This window comes from Euprymna scolopes, chromosome 31, assembly GCF_053919585.1.
Source record: "Euprymna scolopes isolate OS-2025 chromosome 31, ASM5391958v1, whole genome shotgun sequence".
NCBI lineage: Eukaryota > Metazoa > Mollusca > Cephalopoda > Sepiida > Sepiolidae > Euprymna > Euprymna scolopes.
This window is the reverse complement of record NC_136512.1, coordinates 32133244-32155429: the sequence shown is the minus strand read 5'-3', so window position 1 is coordinate 32155429 and position 22186 is coordinate 32133244. Positions and strand designations below refer to the sequence as shown.

At 36.7% G+C, this 22186-nt stretch overlaps 1 protein-coding gene across 2 annotated transcripts in view; it reads right to left on the bottom strand.

Moving 5' to 3' along the window:
- Window positions 1-22186, bottom strand: part of LOC145255676 (transmembrane protein 272-like) — a 386301-nt gene that overhangs the window by 155200 nt on the left and 208915 nt on the right. For both annotated transcript variants that reach the window (XM_080114242.1, XM_080114240.1), the window contains exon 2: window positions 19917-20014. The gene's annotated coding sequence lies outside the window, so the exon portion shown is untranslated. The remainder of the gene's footprint in view (window positions 1-19916; window positions 20015-22186) is intronic.

Here is a 22186-nt window from a genome sequence, read left to right as displayed (position 1 = left end):
TGTCGTACTAATTAACAAGAAAGAAAAATCCTGTCGAATCGTAGACTCTGCTGTTCCAGTTGATAACAGGGTGAATACTAAAGAAAATCAAGATAATGCCTATAATAGTAGGAGCACTAGGAACAATTCCAAAAAACTTTGAAAAAGAATGAGAAACATTGGAATCAGAGGAATGTCTGGAAAGATACAACGAATAACAATAATGAAAACAGCTGATAAGTTGGTTAATCCGCTTGGGCCTTCGGGGCAAAGCTAAGACTAGCAAAGACCAGCTATGACTAGCAAAGACCATATGTAGGGGTAACCCCACATATCTGAACTTGGTCAAGGTAAGGATCACCTTACGACCACAGTTACTATCCAGCTCCCATTTCCCACCTCTCGGGAGCTGGATCCCCTTCGCCCCTTCCCCTATCTCCACATTAAAAAACGGCCTCCTGCCTAATTTGCTCAGTGGGGAAGCAAATAAATAAACAGCTCCCACTTCCAACCTCTCGGGAGCTGGATCCCCCCTTTCCCTCCCCCGTCCCCCTATCTCTACATTAAAAAACGGCCTCCTGCCTAATTTGCTCAGTGGGGAAGCAAATAGATAAACTGCTTGGGCCTTTGGGTCAAGATCAAAAGGAGAAACTTTTGACTTTGTTTAGTTCTGGAGTGACAAGGATGACCAACGACCCCCAAAATCCCCACTTTTGAGTTGGCCATGTGCCTAAATTTTTTGTTCACCGTTGATTTTGACTGTATTTTTTAACATGAATAAAAGATTTAATATCTCAAAGTGTAGTATCTGTTCCGGCAGATACTGCAAGCAAAGACCAGATGTGGGGGAAACCCCACATACCTGACCTTTAATCAGCTCCAATTTCCCACCTCTCGGGAGCTGGTCCCCTTTTCCCTTCCCCCTCCCTTCACTCCTCACATTAAAAATTGGCCTTGTGCCTAATTTGCTCGGTGGGGAAGCAAATAAATACCATCTGTTCCGGCAGATGCTGCAAAGCGAAGACTAGCAAAGACCAGCTATGACTAGCAAAGACCATATGTGGGGGTAACCCCACATATCTGAACTTTGTCAAGGTAGGGATCACCCTACGACCACAGTTACTATCCAGCTCCCATTTCCCACCTCTCGGGAGCAGGATCCCCCTTTCCCTCCCCCTCCCTCTCTCTCCACATTAAAAAACGGCCTTGTGCCTAATTTGCTCAGTGGGGAAGCAAATAAATACAAAGATCAAAGTGTAGTATCTGTTCCGGCAGATACTGCAAGCAAAGACCATATGTGGGGGCGACCCCACATATAAGACCTTGGTCAATGTAGGGGCAACCCTTCATACCAATTGTCACTATCCAGCTCCCTTACTCCCCGGGGAGGTGGTCCCCATTTCCCCTTCACTCCTCACATTAAAAATCGGCCTTGTGCCTAATTTGCTCAGTGGGGAAGCAAATAAACAAACAAAGTGTAGTATCTGTTTCGGCAGATACTGCAAGCAAAGACCATATGTGGGGGCGACCCCACATATAAGACTTTGGTCAATGTAGGGGCAACCCTTCATACCAATTGTCACTATCCAGCTCCCTTACTCCCCGGGGAGTTGGTCCCCATTTCCCCTTCACTCCTCATTTTAAAAATCGGCCTTGTGCCTAATTTTCTCAGTGGGGGAGCAAATAAATACCTCAAAGTGTAGTATCTGTTCTTCAGATGCTGCACTTCAATTTCTTGTTCTCTCTAAGTGGAGGAGAAATCCTTTACGACTGAGACAATTTTTATTTTTGTTCCTTTTCTCCACATTAAAAAACGACCCTGGTGTCTAACTCTGTCCCGTGGGGAGGCATAGTAAATAGGAACAATAATGAAAACAGCTGAAATATTAAAATAGAATACTAAAATATTAATATCTTGAATACGGAGACTAATACACACGAGGCACATTCGCTGGCTAGACAAACTGTAGCAAGGGAAAAAGATGGAAGCAAGAACAATGAATGGAGACAATAACTTCTACTAAGGTTACTTCTTTCTAGTAAAATTATATTTAATAGCTCCGTTCTGTAGGTACGTTGTTGTATGACTTATTTCCAACTGTTCTTTTTGGTATGTGTTCCTATGGCTTGCTTCTACATTCAACATGCAACTTTATCCAGATTGTCTCTCAGAGATATTTACAAACTCCATTGGGTCGCATTGAATAGTAGCTGCCCCCTCCCATTTCTGCTTCTACATGTGACAAACCGCAAACCAATGAAAAATTTGTGAATAATATAAAAATCACAGCACAAAGTTTTCTTTCTTTTCTGTTTTACCTCCCGACGAACACATATGCCTACAACACATGCTATCTTAGCCTTTTGGAGCCGAAGTCCATCAGTAGAGGCAATGAGACAGAGATTAACTACTAAACATAGCAACAGCATATGCACACTACTAAACAAACGCCTGCAAGAATTTACACACTCACTCTCTTACTGGCAATACAGGTAATATATACACGCAAGCCTGCAATGTATGTATTCATGTTAATATACACGCAAGCCTGCAATGTATGTTATTTTTGTTTTTTTTACACAGTGATCACCACTTATCAAGGCCCGGAAGCCACTCAGGGATAAGGGTTATTGCAAGTACATTACGTTAGTGTGGAGATTTGATGAAATGTTTAATTAAGGGGGCGGTTCATTAGGAATTTGTTAACATTGGACTTGAAGACACCCAAGTTGTAGTCCAGGGGGAAGCAGGCAGACGGAAGGGAGTTCCACAGGCGTGCAGTTCTAGGAAAGAAACTTTGTTCATGGAATCCGCGTTTTGATTTAGGCACAGATATGGAGTGGGGGAAATTTTTCACAGTGGATTCAGCTAGACGGGTGTTTTTCGTGAAAGATTGGCGATGGGGGACCAGAGATTGGAGTTCAGACGAGCACCTGCCATGGAAATAACGATAAAACAAGGATAGGCTCGCAACGTCTCTTCTGTGGGAGAGAGGTTGCAGGGTAGAGAAAAGGGCATCCCCCACTAAGCCACGAAGCCTATTTTGTAGTCTGTCAAGGCAGGATAGGCTGTTTTTAGCAGCTCATGCCCAGATATGGCAACAGTATTCCATCCTTGGACGTACTTGGCTTTTATATAGATAGAGAATTGCATCAGTAGTGAGATATCTTCTGGAGCGGTAGAAGGATCCCACCATCTTTCCAGCGACCTTGGCAACAGACTTGATGTACGTGTTCCATTTCAGATCAGGAGTAAAGGTCAAACCCAGAAGCTTGTCAAAACACGGGGCCTCACCCAGACGAGAGCCATCCATCACAATTGATGCCAGCTGGGGATCAGAGCGTTGATGATGTAAGGATAGGAGTTTGGTTTTGGATGCATTAAAGGTAACCAGCCACATCTTCCCCCACTGAACCACGCGCTCGAGATCAGAGGAGAGAGAACCAGAGAGAACTTTGTCATTTACAGCCTTTGATGTGTTGCTGTAGATGGTCGTGTCATCAGTATAGATGTCAACGAATGATTTAAGTATGTGTTTAGGGAGGTCATTGATGTAGATCAGGAAGAGAGTTGGGCCCAGGAGTGCCCCAGGGATCTATTCTTGGACCTCTGCTGTTCCTGATATTCATAAATGACCTCCCCGACAAAATTGCCTCTGAGATGGGTATATATGCTGATGACACCACCCTCTATAGCAGGCACGACAGGAAAACAAATGAACATATATCTAAAGTAATAGCAGAAACATTAGAGGATGATCTCCAATCAGTAGTGGCATGGGGACAAAAATGGATGGTCACGTTCAATGCCGCCAAGACAAAACTGGTTTCATTCAATAATTACAAGAAACCTTCTCTACCACTTATAGCAATGGCCAACGACTCTTTATCTGAGAGTACGTCTCTCAAGCTCCTTGGCCTAACGTTCACAGGAAACATGAGTTGGAACAATTACATCGAGAGCATTGCCAGGGCCGCTGCGAGAAAGGTAGGCTCTCTCTACCGTGCTAAAAAACTTCTAACACCCGAAAGTATCCTGTACCTCTATAAGGCCACTATTCGCCCATGTATGGAGTATTGCTGTCGTATTTAGGCTGGTGCATCGGCTACTAGTCTCTCGCTCCTTGACAAGGTTCAAAAGAGAGTCGCAAATCTGATAGGCCCTAAACTGGCATCTAAGCTTCAGCCTCTGTCCCATCGTCGAAACGTTGCATCCCTCTGCCTGTTCAACAAGTATTATAATGGTGAATGCTCTGATGAACTGCAAGCACTTGTGCCCCCACGACGTGAACACCCTCGAGAGACCCGACAAGCTGCAAAATCCCACCCCACACTGTAGAGATCCCTAGATGTAAAAGATCTTTCTACTCCAGTAGTTTCTTCCCCTGAACTGCTAGACTTTGGAATTCCATTCCAGGTCACTGCTTCCCCAACTGTACTGACATGCATAAATTCAAGTGCAACGTGAACCAACATCTCGCTGCCCTAATCCTTACATAGTACCCCAGTAGTTGTTTCCCCTGATAGTAGCCCCCTACACCAAAGTGGCAATGTGCCTTGTTTGGGGTGAAAATGTAATAAAAAAAAATATTGCAGGCCTCCGATTTTTGTCCATCTACCACTACTCTTATGAGCCTATCGGAGAGAAATTATTTAATGATTGAAAAAACATTTCCAGTTATACCGTAGCTGGAAATTTTGTGAAGTATACCCTTATGTCATACCTTGTCGAAGGCCTTTGATATGTCAAGTGCAATTGCCCTAGAAAGGAAGCCTTTGTCAAGAGATTCACTAATCCTATGGGATATAACCGTCAGCACATCTGCGGTAGATCTTGCAGAGCGGAAACCATATTGTGTGTCACTAAGAAGGTTATTCCTGCTGAGGTGGCTGACTATTTCTCTATTTAATATGGATTCCAGCAACTTACTCATAACATACAGGAGACTTATTGGTCTGTACTGAGAGGGAGATGACTTATCACATGAATTCTTAAATACAGGGCAAACTGATGAGGTCTTCCAGGGAGTCGGAAAGCACTTCTCCTTTAGGCAGCGCTTAAATAGTTTCGTAAGTATGGGAGCAAGTTCTGGTTGAAGCTTTTTTAACACTATAATTGGGATGCCATCAGGGCTAGTTGCTTTACTGGAATCAAGGTTCTTGATTAGCTTGGCAACCTCATGCACGGATATTTGTATGTTACCTAGCTTGTTCTGTGTTATAGGAGGAAATATGGGGAGTTGATGGCCTTCGTCGCATAGGGTAGAATTAGCTGCAAAGTTCTTTGCAAATAGTTTGGCCTTGTCTGACGCTGACGAGATGACCTCTGGTCCATTGATAATGGTTGGGATAGAACACACACTTCTGTTCATGATCCTATTTGTTATTTGTCAAAACTGGTGGGATCCAAGCCGTTGATCAGCTACCTTGGATTTAACAGACTGGGCATATAGCTCTCTTGCATTTTTTATTACTCTTTTACAGTGGTTGCTGCCAGACCTGAAAGCAGCTTTAGTCTCAGTGCATCTATTACGTTGGTAGCTATGGAAAAAGTGATTTCTGTGCGCGATAGCAGCAGCACATTCCGGGGAGAATGTAGTAATGTTAATATACACGCAAGCCTGCAATTTATATTAATGTTAATATACACGCAAGCCTGCAATGTATATACTAATGTTAATATACACGCAAGTCCACAATGGATATACCGTTTACACTCATCATAACATGTCGACAGCCGAAATAAACGAGAACTCAGATTATATTATTTGCATTCTTCCGACTACTGTTCTCATTTTTAGTGTTATTTTCATAACATTTCGGTCTATGTACCTTCTTCAGGTGTACATTGTCGAATTGTGGAATCTGCACGAAACCCTTTATTTAGTATGTTCTCTTTTCTGCAAGCCATTACTATATAATTCGCAATCGTATTTTGAGTGTCGCCTGTACTGAGGATTGAAACTTCAACCCCCAGGAGAGTGCAACTGTACAACTGAATTTTACCAACTACTTTATCCACTGCACAACGGGCCCTTTCGGAGAAGATCAGAGGTTATACCGATTGAAATGTTGTAAAAATAACAATCAAAATAAAAACAGTAATCTAAAGAATTTGCACAACACGAAAAAAAAATCTTCAAAAACACTCAGTTTCTTTTAAAAGACAATTTTCTTTCACCTATAACGTTCTCGGGTATTCCGAACTCTCATTTATTACGAAGTCTTTATCTTTCGTTGTTTTTTTACAATTGATTTTTTCCAAGTACTCTAACTACTGCGTCATGGATCCTTGCGGACCCTCCGCAAGGACACGTGGTTAGAGTAAATAAAGGGTTTCTCTCAAAATTCTGTCCAAATTCCCGAGTTCGACAGACATTCCCTAATTCGACAAGATACACCTGAAAGATGTCGGAGGTTACATCGACGGAAACGTTGTGAAAATCACACCCAAGATGAGAATAGTAGTCCGATGGATCCAAATAATACGAGGAATTTTTTTTTATTTTTTCTTTGTCTATTCTATCAAATCGGTCCGACAATGGCTGTGCGGCTGTCAGGCTGAAGTATAGCTCTGTTAAATCTTAGAAAGTTAAACCTTCCAGGCTCTACCTTCCCTCTTTCATATAGTTTATTGTTAATGACCAGAGGCACTCCCGAATAACAACAGGGCTGCTGATGCACTTTTGTACACGAGAGTGCATTTATTACATTAGATTCTCAAAACGACATCTGACCGTTTGTTAATTTCTTGACAAAGTAGATAATGTGTCCTACTTTCAACATTGGTGACCCCGAGTAAGGTCACTTAAGCAGTCGAACGGATAGCGATTCTACATAGAGCAGTGCGAATGGATTTAAAATGAAATTTTAAATTTCTTCATCTTCTTTTTCTGCCTTTTCTCTTCTTTTTCCTCCTACTTTGTTTCCTTTTCTCCTTTTTCTTTTGGTTCTTCTTTCTCCTCTTCTTCCTCCTCTTCCTTTTTTGTCTTATTATTTTCCTCCACCACATTCTTCTTTTTGTTTGTTTGTTTGTTTGTTTCTTCTTCTTCTTCTTCTTCTTCTTCTTCTTCTTCTTCTTCTTCTTCTTCTTCTTCTTCTTCTTCTTCTTCAAAGTGGTCACCTTTTTACTTGCTGTCGTGTTTACATCCTACGCTAATTTAATCGTAGGTTGAAGTCGATATTTTGGCTACTTAAGAAATGTGTGATTTAAAATGATATGTCAATAAATTGATTAATTAAAGCTTCCCATTCTAACAAACTACTGCAGAATCGAATCACGGAACAGAGGCGGACCAATCAATTGCATTAAATTGCTTTCTAATAAAATATCGACTGGAAATGAAGAATTTACAAGAACAGTATCAATATTGTATTGCAACAGATGAATGAATCGTTACATATCATTGATTTAATAAGTTTATCATTTTAGTATAATTAGTGCTATAAGAGACATAAGAATATATATATATATATATATATATATATATATATATATATATATATATATATATATATATATGTATATATAATATGGCGTAATTGAAAAATATAAAGTTATTTGCAGCTTCTCTTCCAATTTTCGGATTTTAATCATGTCAAATCACGCTTCATTTCCTTTTGATGGATTGATTGTTGCTATTTCTTCTGATGAGTTAAGGGCATAATAGATTCACTGATTGATATAATAATTAAGTGAATGATTTTGCGCTACGAAACAGATACCGTCAAGAATTGTATAAGTCAACTGAATTAAAGGAATAAATTATAAGATGGTCAACATCATGAATTTTGGAATATAACTTTTTGTGATTTATTCTCTATATTGATCTGTAATTACATTGAGCTTCTTAAATAAGGACTGATATATATTATATAAAAATATATTTCTACAGAAATATTTATATATATACATACATACATATATAAATATATATAGCTTCTTGTGCAATATAATAATGGAGATGAAAAAAAAAGAAATATCCGCCTTACACACGACTAGTTTTACTTTGGTGTACCCCACCCCCTAATTTTGCCGATGAAAAGACTTTGTTTTTAAAATAAAACACTTTTTGCAAATTATTGTCAATATTTATTTTCAATCTAAATAAAATGCACATCGTCTCTGAAACGATCGTACAATTTAGTTGATTTTGTTTGTTTTTCCTTTTGAAACTGATTTTTAATTCAAAATTATGAACCGTTTTACTCAATATATATATATATATAATTTTTTACTATGATAATTAAATAATTATATATATATATAAATATATATATATATAATTTTTTACTATAATAATTAAATAATTATATATATATGTTTATAATTTTTTACTATAATAATTAAATAATTATATATATATATATATATATATATATATATATATATATGTGTGTGTGTGTGTGTGTGTGTGTGTATGTCCGGGATTGAATGATAATCAACAAATGTTTAACTCCACTAGACTTTTATTGTCATTGAAATCGGTGTAATCACCCATTTTTCAATCAAATAGATTGTCTGCTTGAGTTAGGGAACCTCGCCAACAATGTCCGGGAAATAGCTTCACATATCTCCTGTTCACAGTGACTTAGTTCACAATCGGATTATTTCGATCATTGATTTTCGATACTTATCGGAGGTACTCCAATACAAAATATACCAAAGAACACTCCCAGACATATCAATTACATTTGTTTTAAATTTCTCCTCCCCCCCAAAAAAAGAAATTGGCTAAGCGGAATCTATGTAGAACAAACTTACCCCCAACACACTCGCAACATATATATATATATATATATATATATATATATATATATATATATATATATATATATATATAAGGAACTTTTTCTGTGTATGCGTGTCTGTATGTGAATTCGTTCCCTATGTAATCGAAAATGGTTTAGTCGTTTTTACGAAATTTCGCACAAATATGCTTTATGTGCCAGGTAGTGTTCTTAGATAGGTTTTGTATCCGAATGACTCGATAAATATCGATAATCGAAATAATCCGATGAAAGAAACAGGCGATTTTGACTAAAGTTAACACCTTATATAACATAATATCACGACTGCATTTGAGAAGTTTTATTATGATATTACACAAGCCGAAAGTCTCGACATATGTACTTTGATATGACAGGGGCGCGTTTGAAATAATTGTTTCTGTTTAAAGCACAATTGCACCATGATACTTGACTTTTTAATTTTAAACTTAAATTCTAGCCATCATCACTGCACAACAAGTAAGGCCAGGTATACAAAAACCAACAGTACGTTTTTTGATATGACAAGGGTGCGGTCATGATGAATGTTTCTGTTTAGAGCACAATTGAAGCATGATATTTGACTCTTGCATTTTTCACTTTAATTTAAACCGTTGTGTATAAAAATAATTTTATAAACTCAACCTCGTCCTACCAGATCAGGCTGCCTGAAGATATTGGCTTCCTGAGACGAAATGCACCTAACATTGATGCTTTTTGTTTTTTTTACTTCCTTTTGAAAAACATTATTATGTTCTGCAAAATTAAAACCAAAATCAACAACTAACCTTTTCCCTTTTTCCTTCTTCCCATTTCCCTGTTCTCTTTCTATCTGCCCTACTTTCTGATTGGTTTCCTAACTTAAAATGTACCAAACATTAATACTATGACGCTTTTCCTTCCCCCATTGCAAAACTCATTCATGCTCTGCAAGAAAGGGAACAAAAATGATAAAATCCACTATAAAACAACCAAACCAAACACTACAAACTAGCGATGGAAGATAAAAAGAGCTTGAAGAATAAAAACCTTCTACAAAATAACTGCATGCAACACGAATACTATTTCCAAAATAACTGGATTCGGCATGAAATAATCCGAAAAAGGTTGATATGCCGTAAAACAATCAAACCAAACCAAACCAAAACAAATGAATAAAATAAGTACTAGATTCTTTTTATGCAGACTATTATGTATTATGAACTAGGAAGCATGTGACGCTTCATCCTCGTGCACTGGGAAAGATGATGAAACGTTACCCCATTTTTTCGTTCTATTTGTCAAAGTTGTTTTCGTGAACCAAGCACTAATATTTAATCTCGTTTGATTGGAAGTCGCAACCTTCTTCCGGGAAATTAATCTAAACGGATTATCATAAAATTGTCCAGCTGCAAACTTCTTCCATTCTGTTGCAAAACACGCGTCTCCTCCGCCCCACACGCGAATATAAAACTCCGAATCAAAGAGAATTCCAGTTGATGCCTTTCATTCGAATTCCTATTATGCCAAAAATGTTTCAATACATTTTCTGTCGAGACGATAAAGCAATTAACACGGTCGACATTTTGAATTGGCTGGAAAACTCTTTTAATCGACAAAGAATCGATTTCATTTTTCCTTATATTATTGCTACATCAGCATACAGAAAATAACAACAAAGTTTGGTTCCTGCAATCCAAAAGACTTTCTTTTGGCTGTGTAATCCCCTTGTTTTCTTATAAGCATGCGCAAGGCATCATTTTTTTCTTACCGTTTATCAAGGACCGGGAGCCATTCTAGGATAAGGGTTATTGAGTGTAAGGTAGATGGTGAAACAATAACGTGATGATCAGTAATGGTGGAAGTTGGATGAGGTTTAATTACTGTTGTGGCTCTGGAAGAGTCATTAAGGAAAGTACGGACACAGAGATTAGTTAAGAAAACGTAAAATATATTGAAACAAAGAACAGCAAATACAAAGAGCAACCGTCGTAGTAAGTAACGCCAAAATAGTTGACTACGAAAGCAAAGTACACTGATCATCACCGAGAGTCGTAACTCTCAGTTAATTTATAAATTTCGTAAGAGTTTATCTTTTGTGCACAGGCGAGTTCTCACAACAATTATATAAGAGGCCGGCTTAACAAGGACACATTTACATTAGACTTGAAAACGACCATGTTATAGTCAGCTGGGAAGCAGCCCCACAGTACTGTGTTCCACTGACAAACAGTTCTAAGGTAAAAACATTTCTAAAGGAATTTTCGTTTGTTTTTAGCCAAAGAGAGAGAGAGAGAGAGAGAGAGAGAGAGAGAGAGAGAGAGAGAGAGAGAGAGAGAGAGAGAGAGAGACAGAGACAGAGACAGACAGACAGACAGAGGGAAAGAGAGAAAGAAAGAGAGAGTGAGTCGAGAGCGAGATAATTTCTGGAGCAGTAGAATGATCCAGCAATTTTCTCCAGCGACTTTGGCAACGGATTTGATGAAAATTTTCCATTTCAGATCAGGAGTGAAGGTCAAACCCAGAAGTTTATCAAAAATAAAATTATATTGTCTACAAGTTTGGTTTTTGATGCATTCAAAATAATTAGCCAATTTTTTTTAACCCCAATGTACCCATGGCTCAAGGTCGGAGCAAGCCTGCGTGAGAAGCATTTAACTAATAGAAGAGGTACCACTCAAGGGATGCGAAATATATATGGCTTCGGGGTTGGACCACATAGAATTAGAAAGTTAATTACCTCTCTAATCGTGAATTCATACTGACAAATAAAACCACTTAAAATACTTGAAAACCGTTTAAATGTGCGTTTAAATACGGGATCTTTCTTGTCATTAGAGCTTTATGTTCAGTAATAAAGCAGTTTAGCCTTTTTTTGATTTATTTCTTGATTGCCCACCACAAATCTCTGTGCCCACCAGATATCTCTACAAATTCATGCAGAGGGGCAGATGAGGTCAATTAGGTTCGTGTGTTTCCTCATAGATAGTTGTGCGCTTTGGTGTTAAGCTAATGGGTTGTTTTTTGGTTTGAAGATATGTTTGCCTTGACTTGCAAGTTAGTTGGTCAATGATGGTTGGTTGTTTTTGTTTTACGGCATATCAACCCTTTTTCAGGTTATTTAATGACGAATCTAGTTATTTTGAGGAACGATTTTAATGGAGTATATTTTTTTAAAAGTCAGATTCTATTTAACCCATAGTTGGGACCCTAACAAGTACTAAAACTCCGGGTCAGAGTGGACCTGGGAGCAATGGCAATTAAAGGGTGGCTCCACACTCCCCAAAGCCGGCAAGGTGGGGCCTCACCATCGGGTATAGTTTTAGGACATATCCAGGACCGTTGGTCAATGAAATAAAGCGAGTATAATTTTGTAACCTCTGCACGTCATCGTCGTCATCATCATCATCATCATCATCATCATCAAGGAAGTGAAGTTGGATCAGTAGTTACCGACACAGATTGACAACTTGGGTATGCCATGTTCGAATCCAGTTCGTTCCACAGAATAACTTTCACTTAGGGATGTTGGCAACTTTCAAGTGGATCCCTCCGTAAGTACCCGATATCTTTCTAGAAAGAATTCTTAATAGAAAAATATCGGGGAAACGAATGCCAACAAAATTCATCATTATGAATTATGTTCAACATCATCACCAACAATAATAATCTTCATCATATCGTATGAATCGAAAGATTCTCTTGTTGGCATTGGTTTCATCGATAGTTTTTTCTCGTCAGAACTCCGAGAAATCTATCAGGTACTTATGGAGGGACCACGTGGTGATTGCCAACGTCATAAGTGAAAGTGATTTTTATGGATTCGAACTGGATTCGAACTTGGAACATCCAGACCGTCTGTCCGCGTCATTAACCACTTGGCCACCGTCACCTCTTCTAATAAATCATATGTGTGTTTTAATAATAATAAAAAAAAAACAACAGTAAAAACTTCTTTTGCAGCACCTATGGAGACCATGAGTATTTTTTTCTTAAATATATTTATATCTGCATAAGTATTGTCTTGATCTGTTCTAATTTTTTTATATATATTTCCTTGTTTTACGCACGAACTGGCCGATGTATTTGCCATATTCACTTATGTCCCTAGCACTTTCGGATCTATCTTAATAATGGGCGTTATCAAATAAACAACATGGTGCTGATATATTTATACGTTTTTCTCCCTGGAAATCACGTTTTAGTTAGAGCATTAATGCGGTACGTATGTTGTCATTATAGGCATTTTAGTATGTTGCCACTAATATTTAAATTTATATTCATCATGCATTTATTATTAATTTATTTATGTTTATATTGCATTTAAGTCAATATTGTTATTGTTTTCTTTTTAAAGTTTTTATTAACGATAATAGCAGTGTAGAGACCCTGCCGTTGTATTCAAATTCATTTATTTAAATAATAGAGATTTGCTCTCTTGCGCACAAATGATCATAAACGATAATTAGCAAGAAAGGTGCGCCCATGTATTGTTAAAGCAGGATTTGACTTTATAAAGAGGATTCGCTACAGTCAACCATCTACTATTCATGGATGACCTTAACATTTTTGGAAAGAATGAGAATCACTTTGATATCCTAATGAATACAATTAGATTGTTCAGTAATGACTAGGGCTCGGACAACAGCATATTCTTTTCATTTTGACTCTCGAGTATATATACGACACAGTTAGACACAATTAATCAACCGAGAACCACATCAGTCTATATAAAAACATATAAGATATTAACGGATATACACTCGAGAGTCAAAACAATGAAAAGAATATGCTGTTGTCACAGCCCTATTAATGACATAAAGATAGAAATTGGCATCACAGAATGTGCTATTTTGTGATGAAAAAGAAGCAGGCAAGTCCACTCAGATGGCATTGGACTTTCAACAACAGATCTGATTAAGAATGTTGGCAGCGCGAGAAACTACAAGTATTTGTGGATACTGGAAGCAGAAAAGAAATTGGCAGACGGAAATTGTTAAAATGTTTTTGACTACTAATGAGGGTATATATTTAATTGCTGCCCACATCAGCAATATGTGGCACAAGGCCGGAAAGTGGGAACCCTGCAGGCTCCCCTAAAGAAGGGGCACTCCTGCAATTTTAAAAATTGCCTGAGTAACCCCGTCGGCATTCCCCGGTCGGGGCGGCTTAGGCAGCAAGCAATAAACTTGCCCCACCGGAAAGCCCGATGGCAAGGCCTGGGAGGGTGGACCTCCTAGGTATTACCCAGGCGGCGTACCTCAGTCCAACAGATGCTGGGCCGGTTCCCGGTCCCTCACCTGTTGGGCTGAGTGTCAAGTGACGAATCCTTGACGAGTACTACCCTGTCTCCCTGTAGCCAAAGCCGCTAGGAGACCTTCCCCATTAGACTACTAATGAGGGTAGATGTTTATTTGCTGCCCACCTCAGCAAAATGTGGCACAAGGCCGGAAAGTGGGAACCCCGCAGGCTCCCCTAAAGGAGGGGCACTCCTGCAATTTTAAAAATTGCCTGAGTAACCCCGTCGGCATTCCCCGGTCGGGGCGCCTCAGGCAGCAAGCAATAAACTTGCCCCACCGGAAAGCCCGGTGGCATGGCCTGGGAGGGTGGACCTCCTAGGTATTACCCAGGCGGTGTACCTCAGTCCAACAGGTGCTGGGCCGGTTCCCGGCTCCTCACCTGTTGGGCTGAGTGTCAAGTGACGAATCCTTGACATGTACTACCCTGTCTCCATGCAGCCGAGGCCGCTAGGAGACATCCCATCAAAAGAGTGTTTTTGATGGGGGTAGATATTTATTTGCTGCCCACCTCAGCAAAATGTGGCACAAGGCCGGAAAGTGGGAACCCCGCAGGCTCCCCTAAAGGAGGGGCACTCCTGCAATTTTAAAAATTGCCTGAGTAACCCCGTCGGCATTCCCCGGTCGGGGCGCCTCAGGCAGCAAGCAATAAACTTGCCCCACCGGAAAGCCCGGTGGCATGGCCTGGGAGGGTGGACCTCCTAGGTATTACCCAGGCGGTGTACCTCAGTCCAACAGGTGCTGGGCCGGTTCCCGGCTCCTCACCTGTTGGGCTGAGTGTCAAGTGACGAATCCTTGACATGTACTACCCTGTCTCCATGCAGCCGAGGCCGCTAGGAGACATCCCATCAAAAGAGTGTTTTTGATGGGGGTATGACACCAATGATTTAGACGATTGTTTTTATAATCACCGTTATAATAACCAACCAATCAGAAGCTTCAAAAGTTACTATAAAAAATGTCAAATTTTGGATTCAATCAGTTCGCCATCGTCTCTGTCACGAACCTGCATTTGATTCTTCGCCGCCATCTTTGTTACTAGGAATTACTTAACACCCAAGCTCGAAACTGCATTTGATTTACTGCCGCCATCGTTGTTCAACATAATGTCTCAACACTTAAAGACAAAAAAAAAAAAAAAACAAGAAAAAAAAAAAGAAAAAAGAAACCAGGTCACAGCCGAGTACAACAGAAGATTAAGAGTTATTCTTAAATCGCGCGTCCACAGTCGAAATATTATATATTATATCAATGCCGAGCAATAGCTATCATTTGATATACCGCTAGTATACTTGTATTGGAATGTATATGAATTCAAATGTTTGGGCGTAAAAAACATGTAAATACTGACAATTTGTGGGGCTTTTACTTCGAAAAAAGATCTCAATCGATTGTATCTACCTGGAAAAGAAGGCGGTCGAGACTTCCTTAGTGTTGAAGAAGTGGTAAATATAGAGGAAGTGGTAAATATAGAGGAAGAAAGTCCAACTAAAAATATTTCTAAAAGTAATGAAATTCCTCTTCATAAAGAGTCAGAGGTTGCAAGGGAGAGGGTAAAAATCTTTTGGAAAGAAACTACACAGTGTATTCTTTAAGAATACTGAATTTAGAGATGATGACAGCTGGAATTGGTTGGTTAGGGGTGATTTCAAAAGTTCTACTGTAAGCACTTTAATGGCAGCCTAGGAACACAAGGTCCATCAAACACTACATCGACAAAACTGCAGGATCGATCATGCGCAGATTGTTTAAAGAAGAAACCTTAACGCATCTTATACCAGAATGACATATGGTCGTTTAACATCAATAAAAAAATTGAAACTGTGGTATGAGTATAAACCAGAAGTGATACAGGACAACAACAATGTCAAACTTCTTTGGAACATGCGTATGCAAACTAATAAGCTCTTTGAACATTCAAACCTGACATAATTTTTCTAAACAAAAACAAGAGAACTTGCTCAATCATTGCTTTCTAGATAACAGACTGCAAAAGAAAGCACATGAAAAAAAATAATTCAAGATCTGAAATGGGAATTAGTTAGACCATGGAAACGTGGTCGAGGTGATTCCCATTGTAAATGGAACTTATGGAACTATAACGAAAAGCTACCATATATGGCTTAATCAGATTCACGCAACAATTTCTTGTCCAATTTTGCAAAACACTTGTTTTTTAAGAACGACGAAAGTTTAGCATGAATGTCTAAAGTCAAAAGCAATTGACCTGATATTCAAGAAAAAAGAAAAACAATAAAAACATCCTAAAGTTAAGACTAATATAAAATAACAATGCTTTTCATCAGTTAAATTAATCCCTGACGATGAATCCAGAAAGATTGGAAAGTACTCAGACTTACGATAAATATGGCGATTACATCAGTTAGTTCTTGCTAGAAGTGAAGACCGTTATTCAATAGTTTGAATGGATAAAAAAAAGAATAGACAAAAATTGTCTATTTTATTTAATGATATATATATATATATATATATATATATATATATATATATATATATATATATATATATATATATATATATATATATATATATATATAGAGAGAGAGAGAGAGAGAGAGAGAGAGAGTGAGACCAACAGCTGCGATGTGGGAAAAATCCAGGAAATACATGAAAGTTATAAAAAAGAAAACGTGAGTCTTTGAATTTTCAACAAAATTTTACACTATATATATATATATATATATATATATATATATATATATATATATATATATATATATATATATATATATATATATATGTGTGTGTGTGTGTATGTGTGTATGTGTGTGTGTCAAAATAAAAGACAAAAAGTCTTCTTAGCAGAATGTTCGTACATTCATGTGAGAAAAGGGAGAAAAAGAAACTGTTAATATTGTTTTACTTTTTTAACAGACATTATAACGACAATAGTTACTTTAAAAAGAAATATGTTTGTAAACTTCTGAGATATATCTTCCGCGATCTCTTCTCCAAAGACAACGTACGTCCGCATTCATTGATGTGTTTTTTGTTGTGAAGCTAATCAAGTCGAGACATATCCAAGACCATAGACATGGGAATAGCGTTAAACAAAGGCCATGTTTTCTTTTGTATCTGTCCTCCTTTGATAAACCTCTTTCGCCAGAGACGAATATGTCTAATAACCGATCACATCTAAAAAAATGTAGACAATATGCGTTTATAAACATATATCATATATTAAATCTCCTTGAGGACATTGGCGCAGCTATGGAAGGTTGGTGGTTACAAAAGTTCGATGCGCAGAGCCAGACAGGTGGTCAATGACGAGGGTGTAGAAAGGAACCTATTATTTAGTGCATATAAAAATTGAATATGAAAGTGTGACGTAAGGGTTTCCATTCACAATTCAGTATGAGCGTTAGCATTCGGCACTAGCCCCTCAATCTGAAGACCGCATAAACTGATTTCACAAGTACATCTGTTTTGTATTAGCTGAATAATGAATGCACCAGCTCAAAATAGCAGTTTCATATTCGGGGAAAATCTTCAAGCAATATTGCTCTGATGATTTTCGTGTGTTATCAAACGTAAATTCTTCTGTATCGCTTACTTGCTATATATATATATATATATATATATATATATATATATATATATATATATATATATATATATATAGTCTCTATGTAATTTGTCTCCCGTTTATTTTTCGTTTTTTTCCTTCCCCCGCAATATTCATGACATTTTTTAAAATCGTATTTTCCTCGATTTAGCTCTGTTGAGCGAGAAACGAAACCTGGTTACCTTACCTTTATTTTTATTTTTTTTATTTTTTAAATCATTATATTGATTGATCTGTACTTAGCCATTATTAAATTCTGTCCCTCCCTCTAAAATTTTATATATATATATATATATATATATATAAACAAATACAAACTTATTTTATTCTACATGACGTATATCGGCGAAACCTTAGTTGATTTTAAACAAATAAATGTTCGTTGATATTTTTTAATTTGCTTTCTAAGCTTACAGATTTCAATTATAATTCAAACAACATTTGCATCGAAGAGAAAACCTTCACTAATGCACACACACACACACACACACACACACACACACACACACACACACACACACACACACACACACACACATATATATATACATATATATTGAAATGAAATTTTTAAAAATGTATTCAGATTTATAACACAACATTCATTCAAATAGCTCTCTAGTGCAATATTAAAAAAAAAACATAAATACTTTTATACCGCTTCATTGGCAGCAGACACTCATTTAGGCTTGTGCAAAAAGTTCAGTCTATTTACTATATAATATATAGACGGCTATATGAATATATACACCCATACGCACGCGCGCGCACACAAACACACACACACATATATATTTATTTTTTTATTTATATATATATGTGTGAGCCAAAAGTAGGTGGACAATGTTCTATACCTTTCTACCTGTGGAAGTGACACTCTTGCCATAATAGAGACCAACTAGCGTCAGCCATCCAGCCTCAATAAAAATGGCTATCTATTTCCACGATATTCAGCAAGGAAAACAAATATAATTTAACTTGATCTGTTTTTCTTTTAAGAGTAGAAGCATTTGTATCCGAATCTTTAGAATTTTTATGATGATTTTTCCTCTGCAAAGGTGCCTCATCCACAGGTAGGAAGGTTTACAACATTGTCCATCTACTTTGGCTCACCCCCACACCTATATATATATATATATATATATATATATATATATATATATATATATATATATATATGGAGGGAGAGAGAGCGAAAGAATTTTTTAGTATTAACTATTTAATGAAAACAATTTGTAATCCCATTTTCATCTTTAATAAGTTTCGCCCATGTTCAATAAAATGAACACTGATTTCTGATGTCCGTATGAAAAGGCAAAAAAACAAACAAACAAACAAAAAAAACAAAAAACAAAACAAAAACAAACAATTTTTGAAGGCTAAACTGTTCTAAAAAAAAAGCCAAACTCGCGAAACTTGGTTTTAAAATCGCCAATCTGGCAACTCTGAACAAAATATGAGAGTGACGTTCCTTTTGATGTAGCTTCGGTTTCGAATATCATTATAATAATATATGATCATTGTTGTTACGTTGTAAAAAAGGAACTCGTAGTAATTTCGACGCGCAACGATTCTTCATAGTCAGTGAAACGTGACGTAAAAAAGAGAACATTCGAAAGAAATAATAAGAACATTGTCTACCAAGATGTGCTGGACTGAAGGAGTAAATTAAAGATTCTCTATTATAATATGATTTCATTATTTGTATTGAACTATGTAGCATAATATTATTTCAATATTGAAAGGCCTTTTCATCAGCAAAAAATTGATTGTTTGTCAAATCTCAAGGCTGATGCCTTGCGTCTTCAAGAAATACATAAAACAGAAAGGTTAATAAACTCATATTTGCTATGTGTTATTGGTTTGTCTGTCCCAAAAAAGTTTTAAAAAATCTATTTTTTGTGCTATCTAGAAAAATATCAGAAATATACTTTCTATTCTGTGGAATTTCCACGGATCCTTCTTATAAACTGATATTACAAAGAATTGGGAATTGGTGCCCGACGAAGATGCGGAAGCTTAACGGTTCATTGCTTAAGGCAGATTATCATATTCGACGCATTTCTCTATTGCGACCTAAATAACACAATAGGTTCCCAGGCGTTTATATATTTTTTTCTTAAGAAATCAGAAATGAACAATTTTTGCCAAAATATTTGACAATTGTTAACAGAAAATCAAGAAAGTAAAACGCAAAAATACTTAACAAAAACAAACAACAAAGCAAAAAAAAAAAAATAAGAATAAAAATAAAATAAAATACGAAACGAAAGAACACAATGATATTTTCTGTTGTCTCCATTTACCTTTAGTATTTTTGTAGTTTTCTGTGGTTTTGTTATGTAGCCGTCTATCCGTATTCACTTGTTTAATAAAACGATTTTTTGTTCCGCTTTTTCAAAGCCTGAAAATAATAAAAACATCAATTTAATCAAAATAAAGCATCATTTAAACACGTCATTAAATTCATATCAGATTCGACAGGATTCTATGAGTCCGTTTTATAAAATATGTGGCAGTTTTGGGATATAATAGAAAATACGATATACATAAATATCTACACACACAAACACACACACACAAATATATATATATATATATATATATATATATATATATATATATATATATATATATATATATATATAGTGTCCCAAAAGAAGCTGGCGGATTTTAAATTTGATTAATTTCCTCAATATTTAAGTTATGCCTATCAATTTTCATATCTAGGTAGATGAGCCTCTCCGTGATTTTTTGAGATATAGTAAGATATCATAGTCTACTTATTCTAATTTTATTTACACAACTTGATCTAGGGTATGTTTTTTACAAGGTCTGATTTTAGTTATGAAAAATGATGTTACTCAAATGTCCACGGTTACTCCACGCCATACTGTACATTTTTGAGGGTGTAATTGTTGTTGTGTTGTTGCGTGGGGATTTTTTGATCCCCAAATCCTGCAATTTTGCTTATTTATGAAGGTGAAAATGGGCCTCATCGGACATAATGAGATTTGTAAGAAAGTTTGGATCCCCATTGGCCAAATCTTCGAATTGCATGGCGCATTCCAGCCCCTTTTCCGGATCGTTTGGCTGAAGCTCTTGTACCAATTGAATTTTATATGGAAATTTGCCCTCTTCATGAAGCATTCTGTGAAGAGATGATCGAGAGACCCCGATTTGACTTGATCTCTTTCTTACTGATGTGGATGGATCCTCGGTCACACTCTCTGCTAATCCCTGACGATTCTCATCACTTCTTGCCGTACGGGGCCTACCAGATTAAGGGAGCTCACATACAGACCCTTGCTCATGAAATCTAGCCACCATAGCTTTTATTGCATTGAGAGTAGAGGAATTTCTTGTGTTGAAGTTTCGTCGAAATTCTCTTTGAGTTTCTGATATTGACTCATTCAACCGAAAATACGACTCTACGATAAATATCCGCTCCTCGGTAGTGTAACGACTCCTGATGACCATGGAATGTTTATTCTAGATGATCTGAACAAATACAAGGAAAATATAAAAAATTAAGAAAGTTATGAATTTTTTTTAACTATCAGCTTTTTTGGGGACACCCCATACATATATATATATATATATATATATATATATATATATATATATATATATATATATATATATATATTTAAAGGAGATTAGAACAATAGTCTAAAGAGCAGAGTGTATTTTAATGTAATAGTAAAATTACTAGTTTAATTAAAATACAGGGAAAGAAAAAGTGCTCGTTGTAATTTAGATATATAATAAGCCCGATAGGTAAATATCACATTACTAAATATATATATATATATATATATATATATATATATATATAATCGCACAACCCACACAACCATTATTTTATATATATATATATATATATATATATATATATATATATATATATATATATATATATATATATCTGTAAATCATTTAGGTGAATAGTGCATTGATATCGATATCGATAATCGTGAAAATATGTGAGATCACAAACCATTGGATTTATCTCAGCCACAATAGAATAGATTAATCAATTTTCAAGCAATATCGACTCCACAATGTGATTAAAAGATAAAGCAATTTTTCAAGATTCCATCGATGTACACTTTTCTCACAAATTGCTGCTGATAAGGAACCAAAAAACAAAACAATAAAAAAAATAAAGCGAAAATAAATGAAAGCAGCTTTGTTTGTTGAGATGGCGTGTATTCATCGTGATATGTTCGTCTCTTACGTTCGGTGAAATCGTGAAATAATTTTTTTTTACGCTTTCTCTACGTAAAGTTTAGCATTATGGACTTCCTGGTGTCATGCCCATATGCAAAAATAAAAGACAAAGAATGTGTCGAATTATTCTTTTAGTAAGAGTACTTGACAACCTTCCTCAGCTCAAATGACATCCGGATCTGCTTTGTTTGTCACAAGGCTATTCAATATTTACCTTTGTCAAGGTTATGCTATCGGTTGAGTTCATTTGGCTGGTTGTTTTTGTACAACCTAGCACCCACTCGTTGTGACCCAACGACACGGTGGTCGAATTTTACATTAATAACGTTTATAATAGAACTAA